We start from the raw sequence: 21,006 nt of genomic DNA, 5'->3' as shown, positions 1-21,006 counted from the left end.
GGCGAGCAGGCCAGAGGTGGATGAACGCAGTGCCCTTGTTTGGGTGTAGGGACTGATCAGAGCCTGAAGGTACGGAGGTGCCGTTCCCCTCACAGCTCCGTAGGCAAGCACCATGGTCTTGTAGCAGATGCGAGCTTCAACTGGAAGCCAGTGGAGTGTGCGGAGGAGCGGGGTGACGTGAGAGAACTTGGGAAGGTTGAACACCAGACGGGCTGCGGCGTTCTGGATGAGTTGTAGGGGTTTAATGGCACAGGCAGGGAGCCCCGCCAACAGGGAGTTGCAGTAATCCAGACGGGAGATGACAAGTGCCTGGATTAGGACCTGCGCATGAACCTACAGGATCGGGCCACCGCCTTGATGTTAGCGGAGAACGACAGGGTGTTGTCCAGGGTCACGCCAAGGCTCTTAGCACTCTGGGAGGAGGACACAATGGAGTTGTCAAACGTGATGGCGAGATCATGGAACGGGCAGTCCTTCCCCGGGAGGAAGAGCAGCTCTATCTTGCCAAGGTTCAGCTTGAGGTGGTGATCCGTCATCCACACTGATATGTCTGCCAGACATGCAGAGATGCGATTCGCCACCTGGTTATCAGAAGGGGGAAAGGAGAAGATTAATTGTGTGTCGTCTGCGTAGCAATGATAGGAGAGACCATGTGAGGATATGACAGAGCCAAGTGACTTGGTGTATAGCGAGAATAGGAGAGGGCCTAGAACTGAGCCCTGGGGGACACCAGTGGTGAGAGCACGTGGTGCGGAGACAGATTCTCGCCACGCCACCTGGTAGGAGCGACCTGTCAGGTAGGACGCAATCCAAGAGTGAGCCGCGCCGGAGATGCCCAACAGAGAAGAGCAGTCTCAGTTGAATGACCAGTCTTGAAACCTGACTGATTTGGATCAAGAAGGTCATTCTGAGAGATAGCAAGAGAGCTGGCCAAGGACAGCACGCTCAAGAGTTTTGAAGAGGAAAGAAAGAAGGGATACTGGTCTGTAGTTGTTGACATCGGAGGAATCGAGTGTAGGTTTTTTGAGAAGGGGTGCAACTCTCGCTCTCTTGAAGACGGAAGGGACGTAGCCAGCGGTCAAGGATGAGTTGATGAGCGAGGTGAGGTAAGGGAGAAGGTCTCCGGAAATGGTCTGGAGAAGAGAGGAGGGGATAGGGTCAAGCGGGCAGGTTGTTGGGCGGCCGTCACAAGTCACAAGATTTCATCTGGAGAGAGAGGGGAGAAAGAGGTCAAAGCATAGGGTAGGGCAATGTAAGCAGGACCAGCGGTGTCGTTTGACTTAACAAACGAGGATCGGATGTCGTCAACCTTCTTTTCAAAATGGTTGACAAAGTCGTCCGCAGAGAGGGAGGAGGGGGGAGGAGGATTCAGGAGGGAGGAGAAGGTGGCAAAGAGCTTCCTAGGGTTAGAGGCAGATGCTTGGAATTTAGAGTGGTAGAAAGTGGCTTTAGCAGCAGAAACAGAGGAAGAAAATGTGGAGAGGAGGGAGTGAAAAGATGCCAGGTCCGCAGGGAGGCTAGTTTTCCTCCATTTCCGCTCGGCTGCTCGGAGCCCTGTTCTGTGAGCTCGCAATGAGTCGTCAAGCCACGGAGCAGGAGGGGAGGACCGAGCCGGCCGGGAGGATAGGGGACATAGAGAGTCAAAGGATGCAGAAAGGGAGGAGAGGAGGGTTGAGGAGGCAGAATCAGGAGATTGGTTGGAGAAGGATTGAGCAGAGGGAAGAGATGATAGGATGGAAGAGGAGAGAGTAGCAGGAGAGAGAGAGCGAAGGTTGCGACGGCGCAATACCATCTGAGTAGGGGCAGAGTGAGTAGTGTTGGAGGAGAGCGAGAGGGAAAAGGATACAAGGTAGTGGTCGGAGACTTGGAGGGGAGTTGTAGTGAGATTAGTAGAAGAACAGCATCTAGTAAAGATGAGGTCAAGCGTATTGCCTGCCTTGTGAGTAGGGGGGGACGGTGAGAGGGTGAAGCCAAAAGAGGAGGAGTGGAAAGAAAGAGGCAGAGAGAAATGAGTCAAAGGTAGACGTAGGGAGGTTAAAGTCACCCAGAATTGTGAGGGGTGAGCCATCCTCAGGAAAGGAACTTATCAAGGCATCAAGCTCATTGATGAACTCTCCAAGGGAACCTGGAGGGCGATAAATGATAAGGATGTTAAGCTTGAATGGGCTAGTGACTGTGACAGCATGGAATTCAAAGGAGGAGATGGACAGATGGGTCAGGGGAGAAAGAGAGAATGTCCACTTGGGAGAGATGAGGATTCCAGTCCCACCACCCTGCTGACCAGATGCTCTCGGGGTGTGAGAACACGTGGTCAGACGAGGAGAGAGCAGTAGGAGTAGCAGTGTTTTCTGTGGAGGTATGATATTTTGTACAATTCAGAATTGTTTACAATATGTAACTGTATTGAGCTTAACTGCACTGAGTTATAAGGCAGATGTTCCAGATGGGAAGACTATTTTTATTTAACTAGACAATTCGGTTAAGAACAAATTCTTATTTACAATGACGGCCTACCCTGACCAAACCCGGACGACGCTGGGCCAATTGTGCGCTGCCCTATGGGACTCCCAATCACGGCCGGAAGTGATACAGCCTGGAATCGAACCATGGTCTGTAGTGATGCCTCTAGCACTGAGAAGCAGTGCCTTAGACCGCCCTCAGGACTATGAAGTAGATTAAGAAAGAGATAATTGACTGCACATTCAAACACTGAGTGGTGACAGCTCACTAATAGGAGAACATGAGAAACAATGCTTAGCTTAGGAGAAACAAACCCAGACCTATCAATTGCCTTTAATGGTAACAATGTGGCAATATCACTGGAAGTAATTTGATGAGACTTAACACAGAGCCTACCATCCTACTGGAAGAGTACAGAATGGGCATATTCTTGTCAATTTTAGATGTTCAATTAATAAAAACAATTGTGTAGAGCCATTGCTGTCCTCCTCAGCACACAATTTATCAATTAATCAAATGTTATTTACAGAGAACATTTCTTACAGGTGATGCATTTCAAAAGTGCTTAACAAATAAAATAAAAGGTTAGAAAGATAAAAAATATATATATTCTTAGAGACAAATTAAAATAGTAAAACAATAATACATTTCGGCCTAGTGTTCTAGAATGACCACAATTCTCTCTCAAACCACTGTCTCAGCATCTCACCTGAGACAATGTCATGTAATCACTCATCTGCAACAACAAGGAAATGGAGAGATATCTGATAGAGCTTTCACCCACACAGCTCACTCTAGTCCTTTTCACATCATTTTATTGAAAATACAGTTGAATATAAAAACATGATTTCCAAAAATACTTCAGTGTAGTCCGTCCATTCAGAAACCCAGGAGTCTATTAGAGCAATGTCTTACCCAGGGTAGAAGTGATGGAGGGGAAACTTTGGGTGGAGGTGTTTGTCAGAGATGTGCTAGGTCAGGAGTTCCAGAACCACCTGAGAGGCTGTCTACTGGGTCAGAGTCCACTGAGTCATTATGAGGTTCACTGAGTCATACGGTTCACAAGGCTCACAAGGTCCACAGGACTTCAAACACCTCTGACATAGGCAGGGCCAGGCTGGTCACCGTCAGAACCTACAGACAGACACAGAAAGAAAGGATTATAAGCAATATATAATATTATACTGTAGAATAGAATAGACAGGTAGGCAAGCAGAATTAGAATGTTCGTTCTACTATTTCTTAATTCTAAACTCTATAGAGGTAACTCAGCCAGCTACCGCTCACCTTGGTGTCAGTCCGATAAGAGAAATCCCACACTTTCTTTCCATTGGCCCATACATAGCGTGGTGGGGAAGGCACCCCGAACACCCGCAGCCCTCCCAGCACCAGCCCGTCCAGCGCCCCGTTCTGACGCAGGGGGTCACTCACCACCTGGGACTGGATCAAATGAAAACCTTATTGATCCCCACTGGCAAACACACACATGTATAGTACCACTATACATTAGACATCACAGTTAGGTCTACTGTTTACAGGATGGCAGGGGAAGAGTACGTCTTCTATCTTGATTGGATTGGACCTGGATCTCAATCTTGAGAGCATTGCTAGAAACATACTGTACTGCAGAAACATCCAAATCACCCTAGATAATTCTCTGATCTCCATCCGCTCTTTAAAGTCCATTTAGGGCCCTACGTTATTCCTACCCAAATGTCATGAAATACCTTGAAGGACAAACAAAAGGTTTGATGGTCCGCACTCAGAAAGATGTTGCATAAAGCTTACTTAACTTTTTTTCACTGCATCAGGGATAGCCTTGAAGTGGGCTATAACTAGGGCCCAGAGTTTTCCTTGGTAAGGTCATGTGATCAGGAAAAACTCAGGCCCCAACGTGACCTCTACATCTCCTACCTGTCCAGCGATGAAGATAACACAGGAGTAGTAACCTCTCTGGAAGGTGTCCAGACTGTCCCCGCCATCCCAGAACAGGTCACCCCAGGCCCAGCCCCCAGCGCCACCATCAGGAGGAAAGGGTTACTGCGAGAAGCTGAGGTAGTCAGGCCTGGCTCCTGTATCTCAGTTGGAGGGGGTTTAAGGGGATTTTTCATTGAAATATATAATTACTGATTAAAACAGGCAACAGGTTTTACACAGAAAACTCACACAAGCTTCAAAACAACATTGCCGGATTAGTATGCAGAGAGTATTTCATTTTAGGTTGTATCACATAGTTTCACAAAGGAATTTTGGGTCTCTTGTTCTATGACAAATAACTTGAATAGATTTCATGATATGAGAGTTTGGCAGCTCATTCATCTCCTCCACCATCAGTACGTAACACCCACAATATGGGCCTAAGATGAAGCTTTGTCACACGATGAAACAACAGACAACCAAATTCTATTGTGTACAGAGGACACACACCTGCTGTGGGATGATGTGTCCCTCTCTCACATGGACATTGATGGTGTCCAGAGGGGCTGGGAGGAGCAGGTACTGACCCTTACTGTAGAACGGCTGGCTCTAGGGAGGAAGGGATGAAAGAGATGACCACTGAAATATGGTTATAGTATACACAGTAACACAGTATTACACATCTTTGTCTGGTCCTAAAGTAAGCCTACAAGACCCTAAGAAAGACTCACACAGATGGATTTTTATCAATTTATGTCTGTTAACGACAGAAAAGATGGTCTTGTTCTCCTAGGAATCCCTTTAATCAGTTGCGAACTAATTTCAGTGACATTATGAAAGGCCTATAGAAATACACTGAGTGTACAAAACATTAGGATCACCTGATCTTTCCATGCCATGGACTGATTGAGGTGAAAGCTATGATTCCTTGTTGTCACTTGTTAAATCCACTTCAATCAGTGTAGATGAAGGGGAGGAGACAAGTTAAATAAGGATTTTCAAACCTTGAGACAACTGGATGGTCTATGTGTGCCATTCAAAGGGTGAATTGGCAAGACAAAATATTTAGTCCCTATGAACGGGGTATGGTAGTAGGTGCCAGGCACACCAGTTTGTGTCAAGAACTGCAACGCTGCTGGTCTTTCAATAGTTTCCTGTATGTATCAAGAATGGTCCACCACCCAAAGGACATCCAGCCAACTTGACACAACTGTGGGAAGCATTGGAGTCAACATGGGCAGCATCCCTGTGGAACGCTTTCGACACCTTGTAGAGTCCATGCCCCGACAAAATGAGGCTGATCTGATGGTTAAAAGTGGGGGGAAACTCAATATTAGGAAGGTGTTCTTAATGTTTTGTATGCTCAGTGTATAACTGTATTGAATATAGGAGCTGTTTACATTGTGCAGTCTGTACCAAGTCCCCGGGGGAAGGTAGGCAGCCAGCTCTACTGCCCCCTGCTCTAACACTGGGCTGACGAGCAGAGAACTCCCCCACAGGAACTGTCTGTCTATGGTCTGGCAGTTAGGGTCCGAGGGGAACCTGGGAGAGATGGACAGAGAGGGAGGGCCAGAGAACAGTATCAACACAGTAAATAAGATGTGATACAATAGTATCCAAATGTTGAAGAGAGAGAGAAGGGAAGAGTGGACAATGATAACTGAAGAAGAGAGGAGTAGAGGGACGTACTGGAGGAAGAGAGGCGTGCCCACAGTGTCTGCGGAGGTGTGTGTGTGGTAGAAGAGTGTGTAGAGGAACGGCAGGAGAGAGTAACGTAACATCACCGCGCTACGCATGGCTGCCTGGGCCTCCAGCCCAAACACATAGAGCTCCTGGGGCTACACACAGAGCTAGAGTTACCTCCATTCATAATACATGGGACTGATGGACTGTTACATAGACACAGTGAAAAGACACTAGCAGGTCAGCCACCATGGTAAATAGGAAAACATTATAACTTGGTTACATAGAGACAGTGAAAAGACATTAGCAGGTCAGGAAAAAATTGTGGTAAATTCCTATCCAACTGAGTTAACTGTAAAGACCATAAGACCCACACACACACACACACACACACACACACACACACACACACACACACACACACACACACACACACACACACAAACACACGCAGCAGCACTCACAGCGTTGGGCTTGTCATTGTGGTTCCTCATGAAGGGGTAGAAGGCTCCAAGCTGGGTCCAGCGTACACACAGCTCCTCTGTGGTGTCCCCCCCCAAACCCACACACATCCGCCCCCACCAGGGGCACCCCGAACAGGCCAAACAGCAGCACCGCTGGGGGGTGGAGCGACGGACGGATATTGAACATATTAGTTCATATTTATTCATTATTACTGTATTCATTATTTAACTTTGATGTCAGGCAGTCAGAGGCATCTCTCTGTACTTGCTAGCTACATACAGTCAAATAAATAGTAGGTGGTTCCATTACAAGTCTGGGCATTTTTCTATTCAAACCCCTCATTCAAGTCCATAGATAACTACCACTGAAAAGGCTCCAACTCTGTCTAGGCACTCTTTCAACTAAAGACAATAGAGACGAAGTGCTGAGTAAGAGCACACTGCAATATGTACTGTCTGGATGGTGCATCGGTACCATTAGTACTCTGATGGCTAAAACACACAGGGCTTGTGAATGGCTTTGGGAATCTCGTTGAGAATAGGAATGGCTTGGAACGGAGATGGGAATGTTGGCGATGTCTTTCCCCTCACCAGGGATGGAGTATCTGAGCTGCTCCCAGTCGCTCCTCACATCTCCCGTCCAGACTCCGGAGAAACGGCCGATGCCAGGGAAGGAGGAGCGGGACAGCACGAAGGGTCGCGACCCCCAGACCTTCACCAGGGCACTGAGAGGGTCAAAGGCTATAACTGATCTTCCAACTACAGTTACAAATGTGTAATGTAGACAAGATAAATACAATCTGCTTCATTCAAACAAGCAGAAGTAAAAGTGCCAACAGTCTCAGGATAAGTGCAACACTGATCCCTGTAGTGCTGTGTCTGACCTGTGGGTGGCGCTAGCCTCCGTCAGCCCATAGAGGTTATGCAGGTTGTAGTGAGTGGACTGGTTCTGTTGAGCTGACATGCAGAGTGTACCAGTGTTCAGCTGTCCTCCAACCACCCCTGTATGTGTCTATGGAGACAGAATGAAAATGAATGAATGAATTCACTACATTTCTCAATTGATTTTATATAGACAGGAAACTACTCAGCTGCAGTACACTCACGTGGCACGTAGGGGGGGGCTATCCAAATCACTGTCAGGACACCCTTCCACAGAGCCCTGCACAAAACTGTCTGGTTCATTCATATCCTGAGAACAGAGGGACAAGTGAAAGAGTATGCTGGATGCTGAGTAGCATTGACACAACCTGGATGATGCAAGCTTGTTAGTGCAAATATAGAATATAATATAATAGAATAGAATAGAATAGGGGATGATTTCAGCCCTCTACGAGACATTTCTATCTGCTACACACTCACAATCCACAGGCCACCGAACATGCATACCTTTCCACACAACACACACACCTGCATGCACACACACACACACAGACAGCTTCAAGAGGGGGTTTTGTTTAGTGTAACCTTGCTTTTCAGAGGACACGTTACTTGAATACACAATGGACATACACAATGTTATCAAGCAGATAAAAAAGATGTTCTTTCCAAACTATTCAGAGTATATGTAGCCCAGTTTACAGTGGGTCTCCAGATAGAGAAGTGAGAGTTTTAGGTCTGACCTTCCTTATGACTGTCTGTCCTGTAGAGTTCCTGATGAAGACCCCTCTCCGCTGACCCTCATCAAAGGGTGGGTAAGTAACCAGGGGGGCTGGTGCTGCTGATTCCAGGGTCCTGGGAAAGAGAACAAATAGGAAACATGCTTCTAAAATAAATGACAGTAATGCTTTTGCTGCCATCTTGTGGATTGAGAAGGAAAGTTTCCTTGACTTGTACCTTCCAATACTGCACTCTTTCAACAATTTAATCACAACGCTGACTGTTATTTAGAATAAAAAATGACATTGAACCACTATTTCAATCTAATATGAGTTATTAATGTGCCTATGTGTACCACATGTTGTGAGGGTTGAGGCCTCTCTCTTACCAGGATGAGAATGTACTTCATGCCCTTCTGATGGAACTCCTTCAGCATGTCTGGCTGGTCCACAAAGCGCTGGGGGTCAAAGGTGAACACCTAACGCTTGTCTGCGTAATAATACTGTACTGTACCAAGTGATAATACTGTACTACAATATAAGTGTTTTCTCCAGCATCTTTACAAGGGGGAAGTTGGCGTTGTGCATGCGTCGCACCACCTCTCGGGTTGCGTTGGTGGACCGGTAACCCCAGCGACACAGGTGGAACCCCAGTGACCAATAAGGAGGCATCATAGGGTACCCTGGGGGAGGAAGACGGGGTAAACATTAGCTATGACGGAAGAGTCACAAAAGGTGAGCGCAAACCAACCTGCTCAAATTGGACTTAAGTTGCAAAATTTGAAATTGTGTTTTTTTTTTATTACATTGGATAAAAGTAGACTCACAGCTACAACATGGTATATCATACACTGCATGTTTGAGGAACAATGGGAAAGTAATTCTGCTTTGAAAGTTGATAAACTTGTGAACTCACTTTTGAGAAAATGGCCTTTGAATGGTTTGGTACCTACTGGAGAGCTCTTTGTTTACACTTAAGCCAGCCCCACCCATCTCTTTAAGGAAACATTCAGATTTAAAGTGGTAAAAGTAGTAGCCTACAATAATGAACAATTCCAGGTAAACAGAAAGTGTCCAGATAAAAAATATTTTATAAATATTAATTGACTCTTACCCAGACACACTTAATTGATGGGTCATGTGAAAGAAATGCTATAACGCTAGCCACATCTTGCCAAGTGGATGGGTCTCTACAGAAGGTGTAAACGGTACAGCCAAATGGTTACCTGCATAGTAGCAATATCAGAAAGTGTCAAAATAAAAAAAATAATATACAGTATGTACAAGAACAATATGAATAACAATATCAGTGATAGATGAGGTAGTTATATGCATACAATCAGGGGTAAAGTGGCTGAGCAGCAGGATAAAATAATAATAGTAGCAGGAGAGTCATTTGAATAGAGGCACTGCAGATAGTGCTGATGGTCTGAACCACACATGAACAAGGGAATCTATATTTATTTGGAGAGCCTGTTTCTGTCCTGCCCTTGACTTTGGTGCAGGGCATGTGATGCCCATAACCTCTTCGTCAGCAAAAATCCCTGATCTTCTCAAAAACATATGTTTGTCTAGCTGTGTCCAGGTGGTGCTTGTACAGGCAGACCATCCATGGGAGGAAGGATGTCAGCATTGCGCAGCAGCAGAGTCTGAATGCTCCTTGGCGACAACAACACCAGACTCCAGAGCATTGAAGCTGTAAAACAGGAAATAACCCAAAAAACGTAGAAAACATCAATTCACCTCCAAAGTTTAGATAAGAAGAATAACCTCATACAATGCAATGAAATGATATTCACCTGAAGTGCTGGTACTGCTTGATCTGTGGCAGCGGCCTGAAGTACGGAGTCAGGTGTTGTTGCCAGCCATAGCTTTCCACCAGCACCGTACCATCCTCCAGTCCAACCAGCTGTGGGATGTTGACCCCTGTCACAGTGCTGTCCTTCACAACACCAGCAATCTCAGACAAAGTGTTCACTCTGGTCTTTCTGAACCGCTGCTTGATGAGGCCGAAGCACCAGTCGCGGGCAAACTTGGTGTGGCATGTGATCAGGAAGTGAAGGTCCAGACTGTGGTGGAGGTTGTGTATGGTCCGCCAGGCACAATACCAGAGCACAAACGTGTTCTTCTTTTGGCCACTGCAGTTATCACAATTCAGGTCCACACGTGTTTCCCCAACTCCGTAGTTGGTGAAGAAATGGTGCATGTAGTTGATGACTGCGCTGCTGTCTTTGCTGGATGACATGCTTTCATCAATCAAGTAGTTAACTTGTTGTGGTATTACTTCACAGCAGACACCAAACAAGCCACACCATATTATGGTGGATAATGCCTATATGGTGGATGGTGCCTAATGGTAGAAAATGTATTTGCTTTCACCAGTCTAGTTCTTTCACATAAGTGAAAGGAGATGAAGGAAAGGAGATGAGGCAGCAAGTTCAGACTACTAGGACAATGGGACACAGACAGCCACTATCTTTTCCTTAGCTATTACCCAAAATGAATTAGTTGTGACCCACCAGTGGCCTGACCCACCATAGCAACATTGGGATAGGAGACAATAAAAGGATATTCAGGAGGTACTGTCTGACAACACTCTAAGGATCAGGCCCAGGAAGATGTACAGGTACAGGATTCCTCCCACAGCCACCCAGGTCAGAGCAGGGCTAGGATGCAGCACCACCTCTACAGAGAGAAGGAGAGGTCAAACTCAGCTCAATCATGTAAACCTGTATCTTGATACAGTTGAAGTACTGTGCCATGTGAACACAAAAAAAGATTGACTGGTGACATTCTGGCCAGAGCTGCTAAGTAGCATGATACATTACAAACTAGAGGTCGACCGATTAATCGGAATGGCCGATTAATTAGGGTCGATTTTAAGTTTTCATAACAATCGGAAATCGGTATTTTTGGACGCCGATTTGGCCGATTTTTTTGTTGTTGTTTTTTTTACCTTTATTTAACTAGGCAAGTCAGTTAAGAACACATTCTTATTTTCAATGACGGCCTAGGAACGGTGGGTTAACTCCCTTGTTCAGGGGCAGAATGACAGATGTTTACCTTGTCAGCTCGGGGATTCAATCTTGCAACCTTATGGTTAACTAGTCCAACGCTCTAACCACCTGCTTTACATTGCACTCCACGAGGAGCCTGCCTGTTACGTGAATGCAGTAAGAAGCCAAGGTAAGTTGCTACCTAGCATTAAACTTATCTTATAAAAAACAATCAATCAATCATAATCACTAGTTAACTACACATGGTTGATGATATTACTAGTTTATCTAGCCTGTCCTGCGTTACATATAATCGCTTAGGTACACGTTGCTCCAACCTTAAACATCAATGCCTTTCTTAAAATCAATACACAAGTATATACACTGCTCAAAAAAATAAAGGGAACACTTAAACAACACAATGTAACTCCAAGTCAATCACACTTCTGTGAAATCAAACTGTCTACTTAGGAAGCAACACTGATTGACAATAAATTTCACATGCTGTTGTGCAAATGGAATAGACAACAGGTGGAAATTATAGGCAATTAGCAAGACACCCCCAATAAAGGAGTGGTTCTGCAGGTGGGGACCACAGACCACTTCTCAGTTCCTATGCTTCCTGGCTGATGTTTTGGTCACTTTTGAATGCTGGCGGTGCTTTCACTCTAGTGGTAGCATGAGACGGAGTCTACAACCCACACAAGTGGCTCAGGTAGTGCAGCTCATCCAGGATGGCACATCAATGCGAGCTGTGGCAAGAAGGTTTGCTGTGTCTGTCAGCGTAGTGTCCAGAGCATGGAGGCGCTACCAGGAGACAGGCCAGTACATCAGGAGACGTGGAGGAGGCCGTAGGAGGGCAACAACCCAGCAGCAGGACCGCTACCTCCGCCTTTGTGCAAGGAGGAGCAGGAGGAGCACTGCCAGAGCCCTGCAAAATGATCTCCAGCAGGCCACAAATGTGCATGTGTCTGCTCAAACGGTCAGAAACAGACTCCATGAGGGTGGTATGAGGGCCCGACGTCCACAGGTGGGGGTTGTGCTTACAGCCCAACACCGTGCAGGACGTTTGGCATTTGCCATTTGAACACCAAGATTGGCAAATTCGCCACTGGTTCACACTGAGCACATGTGACAGACGTGACAGAGTCTGGAGACGCCGTGGAGAACGTTCTGCTGCCTGCAACATCCTCCAGCATGACCGGTTTGGCGGTGGGTCAGTCATGGTGTGGGGTGGCATTTCGTTGGGGGGGCCGCACAGCCCTCCATGTGCTCGCCAGAGGTAGCCTGACTGCCATTAGGTACCGAGATGAGATCCTCAGACCCCTTGTGAGACCATATGCTGGTGCGGTTGGCCCTGGGTTCCTCCTAATGCAAGACAATGCTAGACCTCATGTGGCTGGAGTGTGTCAGCAGTTCCTGCAAGAAGAAGGCATTGATGCTATGGACTGGCCCACCCGTTCCCCAGACCTGAATCCAATTGAGCACATCTGGGACATCATGTCTCGCTCCATCCACCAACGCCACGTTGCACCACAGACTGTCCAGGAGTTGGCGGATGCTTTAGTCCAGGTCTGGGAGGAGATCCCTCAGGAGACCATCCGCCACCTCATCAGGAGCATGCGCAGGCGTTGTAGGGAGGTCATACAGGCACGTGGAGGCCACACACACTACTGAGCCTCATTTTGACTTGTTTTAAGGACATTACATCAAAGTTGGATCAGCCTGTAGTGTGGTTTTCCACTTTAATTTTGAGTGTGACTCCAAATCCAGACCTCCATGGGTTGATAAATTGGATTTCCATAGATTATTTTTGTGTGATTTTGTTGTCAGCACATTCAACTATGTAAAGAAAAAAGTATTTAATAAGATTATTTCATTCATTCAGATCTAGGATGTGTTATTTTAGTGTTCCATTTATTTTTTGGAGCAGTGTATGTTTAAACCTGCATATTTAGTTAATATTGCCTGCTAACAGGAATTTCTTTTAACTAGGGAAAATGTGTCACTTCTCTTGCAACAGAGTCAGGGTATATGCAGCAGTTTGGGCCGCCTGGCTCGTTGCGAACTGTGAAGACTATTTCTTCCTAACAAAGACGGCCGACTTCGCCAAACAGGGGATGATTAGGGCTTTCTCCTATAGAGCTCAATTTTTATGGAATGGTCTGCCTACCCATGTGAGAGACGCAGACTCAGTCTCAACCTTTAAGTCTTTACTGAAGACTTATCTCTTCAGTAGGTCCTATGATTAAGTATAGTCTGGCCCAGGAGTGTGAAGGTGAACGGAAAGGCTGGAGCAACGAACCGCCCTTGCTGTCTCTGCCTTGTCGGTTCCCCTCTTCCCACTGGGATTCTCTGCCTCTAACCCTTTTACAGGGGCTGAGTCACTGACTTACTGGTGTTCTTCCATGCCGTCCATGGGAGGGGTGCGTCACTTGAGTAGGTTGAGCCACTGACGTGGTCTTCCTGTCTGGGTTGGCGCCCCCCCCTTGGGTTGTGCCGTGGCGGACATCTTTGTGGGCTATACTCGGCCTTGTCTTCGGACGGTAAGTTGGTGGTTGTAGATATCCCTCTAGTGGTGTGGGGGCTGTGCTTTGGCAAAGTGGGTGGGGTTATATCCTGCCTGTTTGGCCCTGTCCGGGGGTATCATCGGATGGGGCCACAGTGTCTTCTGATCCCTCCTGTCTCAGCCTCCAGTATTTATGCTGCAGTAGTTTATGTGTCGGGGGGCTAGGGTCAGTCTGTTACATCTGGAGTATTCTCTTGTCTTATCCGGTGTCCTGTGTGAATGTAAATATGCTCTCTCTAATTCTCTCTTTCTTTCTTTCTTTCTTTCTTTCTCTCGGAGGACCTGAGCCCTAGGACTACCTGGCATGATGACTCCTTGCTGTCCCCAGTCCACCTGGCCATGCTGCTGCTCCAGTTTCAACTGTTCTGCCTGCGGCTACGGAACCCTGACCTGTTCACCGGACGTGCTTGTTGCACCCTCGACAATTACTATGATTATTATTATTTGACCATGCTGGTCATTTACGAACATTTTAACATCTTGACCATGTTCTGTTATAATATCCACCCGGCACAGCCAGAAGAGGACTGGCCACCCCTCATAGCCTGGTTCCTCTCTAGGTTTCTTCCTAGGTTTTTGGCCTTTCTCAGGAGTTTTTCCTAGGGAGTTTTTCCCAGCCACCGTGCTTCTTTCACATGCATTGCTTGCTGTTTGGGGTTTTAGGCTGGGTTTCTGTACAGCACTTTGAGATTTCAGCTGATGTACGAAGGGCTATATAAATACATTTGATTTGATTTGATTTGATGATTTAGCAAAAGCGCATTTGCGAAAAAATCACAATCGTTGCACGACTGTACCTAACCATAAACATCAATGCCTTTCTTAAAATCAATACACAGAAGTATATATTTTTAAACCTGCATATTTAGCTAAAAGAAATCCAGGTTAGCAGGCAATGTTAACCAGGTGAAATTGTGTCATTTCTCTTGCGTTCATTGCACGCAGAGTCAGGGTATATGCAACAGTTTGGGCCGCCTAGCTCGTTGCGAACTAATTTGCCAGAATTTTACGTAATTATGACATAACATTGAAGGTTGTGCAATGTAACAGGAATATTTAGACTTAGGGATGCCACCCGTTAGATAAAATACGGAACGGTTCCGTATTTCACTGAAAGGAAAAACTTTTTTTTCCGAGATGATAGTTTCCGGATTCGACCATATTAATGACCAAAGGCTTGTATTTCTGTGTGTTATTATGTTATAATTAAGTCTAAGATTTGATAGAGCAGTCTGACTGAGCGGTGGTAGGCACCAGCAGGCTCGTAAGCATTCATTCAAACAGCACTTTCGTGCGTTTTGCCAGCAGCTCTTCGCTGTGCTTCAAGCATTCGCTGTTTATCACTTCAAGCCTATCAACTCCCAAGATTAGGCTGGTGTAACCGATGTGAAATGGCTAGCTAGTTAGCGGGTGCACGCTAATAGCGTTTCAAACGTCACTCGCTCTGAGACTTGGAGTAGTTGTTCCCCTCGCTCTGCATGGGTAACGCTGCTTCGAAGGTGGCTGTTGTCGATGTGTTCCTGGTTCGAGCCCAGGTAGGAGCGAGGAGAGGGACGGAAGCTATACTGTTACACTGGCAATACTAAAGTGCCTATAAGAACATCCAATAGTCAAAGGTATATGAAATACAAATCGTATAGAGAGAAATAGTCCTATCATTCCTATAATAACTACAACCTAAAACTTCTTACCTGGGAATATTGAAGACTCATGTTAAAAGGAATCACCAGCTTTCATATGTTCTCATGTTCTGAGCAAGGAACTTAAACGTTAGCTTTCTTACATGGCACATATTGCACTTTTACTTTCTTCTCAAACACTTTGTTTTTGCATTATTTAAACCAAATTGAACATCTTTCATTATTTATTTGAGGCTAAATTGATTTTATTGATGTATTATATTAAGTTAAAATAAGTGTTCATTCAGTATTGTTGTAATTGTCATTATTACAAATAAATAAATAAATAAAAACATTGTCTGATTAATCGGTATTGGCTTTTTTGGGGCCTCCAATAATCGGTATCGGCATTGAAAAATCATAATCGGTCGACCTCTATTACAAACGTATCATTACAAAAGTAATGAGATAAAACATGTAGCAAATACTGTACGCCCTTTTCAGAGGCAACACTTTTAAAAGCAATGTTATAGAGAAAGACAATGGCAACCAAACCCTGTATCTCGGTAGTAAATATACGAGTGGTTATACAGCCAGAGACTCACCGTGAGGTGCAGTCGGCCTTCTGTCTCATCCAGGATCTCCAACCGGAGCGTAGAGATATCCAGGGGCAGGTAGGAAGGAGTGGGCCGAGTAAGGGTGGCAGCCTGGCCCCTGGAAGTGGGGGTGAGGGGCCCCATCCTGTAGCCGCTGTATGACGGGGGTAGAAGCACCAGGGGGGGTCCTCCAGAGAGGCCTTGTGGTAAGGGGGCATAGCAGCACCCTCTCCCCTGACACTTTATCTGGCTCAGAACTCGGTCCCGGGCACAGTCAAAACGTCTCTCCAGGGCTACCCTCCTACACTCTGCCTCTCTGGGACCACTGGAGCTGGCTGGATGGGGGACTTACCACAGCAATCTGTGGCTGGATGGGCGCTACCCCTCTGGAGGTTCACTGTCTCCCTCTCACCAGCCTGTTTTGTTGCTGGATCTTCCTCTAAACCAGGTCTTACTGACAGGTGTATTGGTGTCTCATCTGGTAGTTGTTTGCTTGTTAACTTTATCAGTGACAACTTTTGGTCAGACAGGTTGCTAAGGTGTAAACATCAAGGCCAGGGTGAGCAGGGCTGAGAGAGACAGGGCAGACAGACAACTAGACAAACCCATGTCCTGTGTCGAGTTGGGACATCTGGGAGGTGGTGGGAAAAAATGTCTCCAAAGCTGAAGAGCCCGCATGTCAGTGTAGAAGTCTGAAAAATGAAAATGATATGAAACGGACGCCTAGGATAATTGGCAACTATGGACGTACGACAACAAATTGTGGACCTACCACTTACGATAGATGTTATATGTCAGCTGACAGATGTAACGTTACACAGTCTACACACATTAACAAGGAAGTGTGCAAGCTGCCTAGAACATACTGTAGCTAGAATTGTATGCCTGGTGCATACATAGCTAAATATTAGCAAGAGATATTAGAATGCGGGTGAAAATTAGGAGATTAAATGTATGCATTTTCCAAAGTACTTACTCTAGGGCAGGCCACACAAAATGCTTTGAATGTCGCATGTCAACGCACGTGAAAAGTTGTTGTTGAACTGGACTGAGCAATTTCGACGGCATGCCACTAGGGACAAACTTGGCGCTGCCTATTGGGCTACCACACAGTGGAAGTAACCTATTCTTCGATTATTTGAGTGCATCTATCTAATGCATCTATAACTACCAATACAAACATAATACCAATACAAACATTATCCATTATGCTCCTGTGTTAAATGTGAAGTGAACCCATATCCAATTACTGGGACTTAGAGAATATTGAGGATATTGAGGCACCATGTGAACCAGTAGTTTTTTTTAATAAGCTCGCATATTAGCACTTAATAATGAATCAGTAGCTACAGTACAGACATCATGTTATCACATTCGGAAAGTATTCAGACCCCTTGACTTTTTCCACATTTTGTTATGTTACAGCCTTATTTTAAAATTGATTATATCGTTTTTCCCCCCTCATCAATATACACATAATACCCCATAATGACAAAGCAAAAAGCAGTTTTTTATTTATTTTTGCCAATTTTTACAAATAAAAACTGAAATATCACATTTACATAAGTATTCAGACCCTTTACTCAGTACTTTGTTGAAGCACCTTTGGCAGCGATTACAGCCTCAAGTCTTCCTGGGTATGACGCTACAAGCTTGGCACACCGGTATTTGGGGAGTTTCTTCTATTCTTCTCTGCAGATCCTCTCAAGCTCTGTCAGGTTGGATGGGGAGCGTCGCTGCACAGCTATTTTCAGGTCTCTCCAGAGATGTTTGATCGGGTTCAAGTCGGGCTCTAGCTGGGCCACTCAAGGACATTCAGAGACTTGTCCTTAAGCTATTCCTGCGTTGTCTTGGCTGTGTGCTCATGGTTGTTGTCCTGTTGGAAGGTGAACCGTCGCCCCAGTCTGAGGTCCTGAGTACTCTGGAGCAGGTTTCATCAAGGATTTCTGTATACTTTGCTCCGTTCATCTTCAGCCTCCAGTATTTATGCTGCAGTAGTTGATGTGTCGGGGGGCTAGGGTCAGTCTGTTATATCTGGAGTATTTCTCCTGTCTTATCCGGTGTCCTGTGTGAATTTAAGTATGCTCTCTCTAATTCCCTTTCTTTCTTTCTTTCTTTCTTTCTCTCTCTCTCTCTCTCGGAGGACCTGAGCCCTAGGACCATGCCTCGGGACTACCTGGCCTGATGAATCCTTGCTGTCCCCAGTCCACCTGGCCATGCTGCTGCTCCAGTTTCAACTGTTCTGCCTGCGGCTATGGAACCCTGACCTGTTCACCGGACGTGCTACCTGTCCCAGACCTGCTGTTTTCAACTCTCTAGAGACAGCAGGAGCAGTAGAGATACTCTGAATGATCGGCTATGAAAAGCCAGCTGACATTTACTCCCGAGGTGCTGACCTGTTGCACCCTCGACAAACACTGTGATTATTATTTTTTGACCCTGCTGGTCATCTATGAACATTTGAACATCTTGACCATGTTCTGTTATAATCTCCACCCGGCACAGCCAGAAGAGGACTGGCCACCCCTCATAGCCTGGTTCCTCTCTAGGTTTCTTCCTAGGTTCTGGCCTTTCTAGGGAGTTTTTCCTAGCCACCGTGCTTCTACACCTGCATTGCTTGCTGTTTGGGGTTTTAGGCTGGGTTTCTGTACAGCACTTTGTGACATCAACTGATGTAAGAAGGGCTTTATAAATACATTTGATTGATTGATTGATCTTTCCCTCAATCCTAACTAGTCTCCCAGTCCTTGCAGCTAAAAAACATCCCGCAGCATAATGCTGCCACTATCATGCTTCACCACAGGGATGGTGCCAGGTTTCCTCCAGACGTGACACTTGGCATTCAGACCAAAGAGTTCAATCTTGGTTTCATCAGACCAGATAATCTTGTTTCTCATGGTCTGAGTCCTTTAGGTGCCTTTTGGCAAACTCCAAGTGGGCTGTCATGTGCCTTTTACTGAGGAGTGGCTTCCATCTGGCCACTCTACCATAAAGGCCTGATTGTTGGAGTGCTGCAGAGATGGTTGTCTTTCTGGAAAGTTCTCCCATCTCCACAGAGAAACGCTGGAGCTCTGTCAGAGTGAAAGGGAAAGGTTGTCCAACTGAATCTATTCACCTGAAATGTGTCTTCTACATTTAACACAACCCCTCTGAATCAGAGAGGTGCGAGGAACCTGCCTTAATCGATATCCACGTCTTCGGCGCCCGGGGAACAGCGGGTTAACTGCCTTGCCCAGGGGCAGAACGACAGATTTTTACCTTGTCAGCTCATCGATTCGATCCAGCAACCTTCCGGTTATTGGCCCAATGCTCTAACCACTAGACCATTGGGTTCTTGGTCACCTCCCTGACCAAAGACCTTCTCCCTGATTGCTCAGTTTGGCCGGGCGGCCAGCTCTAGGAAGAGTCTTGGCGGTTCCAAACTTCTTCCATTTAAGAAAGATGGAAGCCACTGTGTTCTTGTGGACCTTCAATGCTGCAGACATTTTTTGGTACCTGTGCCTTGAGGTTTTGTGCCTCGACACAATCCTGTCTTGGAGCTCTACGGACAATTCCTTCGACCTCATGGCTTGATTTTTGCTCTGACGTGCACTGTTAATTGCGGGGCCTTATATAGACAGGTGTGTGCCTTTCCAAATCATGTCCAATCAACTTAATTTAGCACAGGTGGACTCCAATCAAGTTGTAGAAACATCTCAAGGATGTTCAATGGAAACAGGATGTAAATAAGGTCTTTCTGTTTTTTATTTGTAATACATTTGTTAACATTTCTAAAAAACAGTTTTTGCTTTGTCATTATGGGGTATAGTGTGTAGATTGATGAGGAACTTTTTTTATTTAATCATTTTCAGAATAAGGCTGTAACGTAACAAAATGACGAAAAAGGGAAGGGGTCTGAATACTTTCTGAATGCACTGTATATAGACTAATGGACTAGCAGTGATCAGAAGGACCAGGGTAGACTCTAATGGACTAGCAGTGATCAGAAGGACCAGGGTAGACTCTAATAGACTAGCAGTGATCAGAAGGACCAGGGTCAACTCTAATAGACTAGCAGTGATCAGAAGGACCAGGGTAGAATAATAGACTAGCAGTGATCATATGGAGCAGGGTAGACTCTAATGGACTAGCAGTGGTCAGAAGAACCAGGTTAGACTCTAATAGACTATCAGTGATCAGAAGGACCAGGGTAGACTCTAATAGACTATCAGTGATCAGAAGGACCAGGGTCAACTCTAATAGACTAGCAGTGATCAGAAGGACCAGGGTCAACTCTAATAGACTAGCAGTGATCAGAAGGACCAGGGTCGACTCTAATAGACTATCAGTGATCAGAAGGACCAGGCTGGGTAGCCTAGTTAGAAAAATGTATTTACGTGTCACTCCACAATGATACATAATACCTATTGTAGGTTTAGTCAAACAAGCCATGTCTGTATATACGAGAAAAACAAACCATATTCAGAAGAACCTCACCAGGACAGAAGAACAGGCACTTAATGAACTAATGAAAGATTCATATTTGGTTATCAAAGCTGCAGACAAGGGGGTTATTTTAGACTATGAAAAATACAAAGAGATTCAGAGACAACTCAGTAATGAATGTTTCTACAGAAAATGGAGTGTTGATCCCACACAGGTGTTCCAATGGTATATATGCTCTAATCTGGAGCAAGCACTATTAAATAACCTTATCTCAAAACCTGAATATGAATACCTTTGCTGCAAATGTGCCATACGTCCATGCCTGTACATTTTGCCTGAATTACACAAACCTAAAACACAAGGCAATTATCCAGGCAGACTAGGGGTTGTAGGAATAGGCCCAATGCTTGAGCCATTGTCAAACTATGTAGACTCTTTTATTAAATATAATGTGCAAGCATTGCCATCATATGTGAAAGTGTCACGTTCGTGTGTATAGATGGACCAAGGCGCAGCGTGAGTAGCGTTCCACATATTTATTATAAAGTGAAACTAAGCAAAAATACAAAAACAATAAAGAATAAACAAAACGTGACTACAGAGGTGCTACATACACTTTCTAAAAATGCAAAAATACAAAAACAATAAAGAATAAACAAAACATGACTACAGAGGTGCT

The 21,006-nt window shown here is 45.5% G+C and overlaps 2 long non-coding RNA genes and 1 pseudogene across 2 annotated transcripts; all 3 read right to left on the bottom strand.

Annotated features, from left to right (window-relative positions):
- Positions 1-2,778: 2,778 nt before the first annotated feature.
- LOC115197613 (lysosomal alpha-glucosidase-like) lies at positions 2,779-8,794 on the bottom strand (annotated as a pseudogene).
- Positions 8,795-9,581: 787 nt separating this feature from the next.
- Positions 9,582-9,964, bottom strand: LOC115205454 (uncharacterized). Its single transcript, XR_003880616.1, has 2 exons — positions 9,922-9,964; positions 9,582-9,818 (listed from the first exon to the last, which is right to left on the bottom strand). It is a non-coding gene; the product is annotated as an uncharacterized LOC115205454 (long non-coding RNA).
- Positions 9,965-10,394: 430 nt separating this feature from the next.
- LOC115205451 (uncharacterized) lies at positions 10,395-16,965 on the bottom strand. Its single transcript, XR_003880615.1, has 3 exons — positions 16,879-16,965; positions 15,912-16,594; positions 10,395-10,807 (listed from the first exon to the last, which is right to left on the bottom strand). It is a non-coding gene; the product is annotated as an uncharacterized LOC115205451 (long non-coding RNA).
- Between the last annotated feature and the right edge of the window lie 4,041 nt (positions 16,966-21,006).

This window comes from Salmo trutta, chromosome 1 (genome assembly GCF_901001165.1).
Source record: "Salmo trutta chromosome 1, fSalTru1.1, whole genome shotgun sequence".
Classification (NCBI taxonomy): domain Eukaryota; kingdom Metazoa; phylum Chordata; class Actinopteri; order Salmoniformes; family Salmonidae; genus Salmo; species Salmo trutta.
This window is presented reverse-complemented; position numbering and strand designations above follow the sequence as displayed.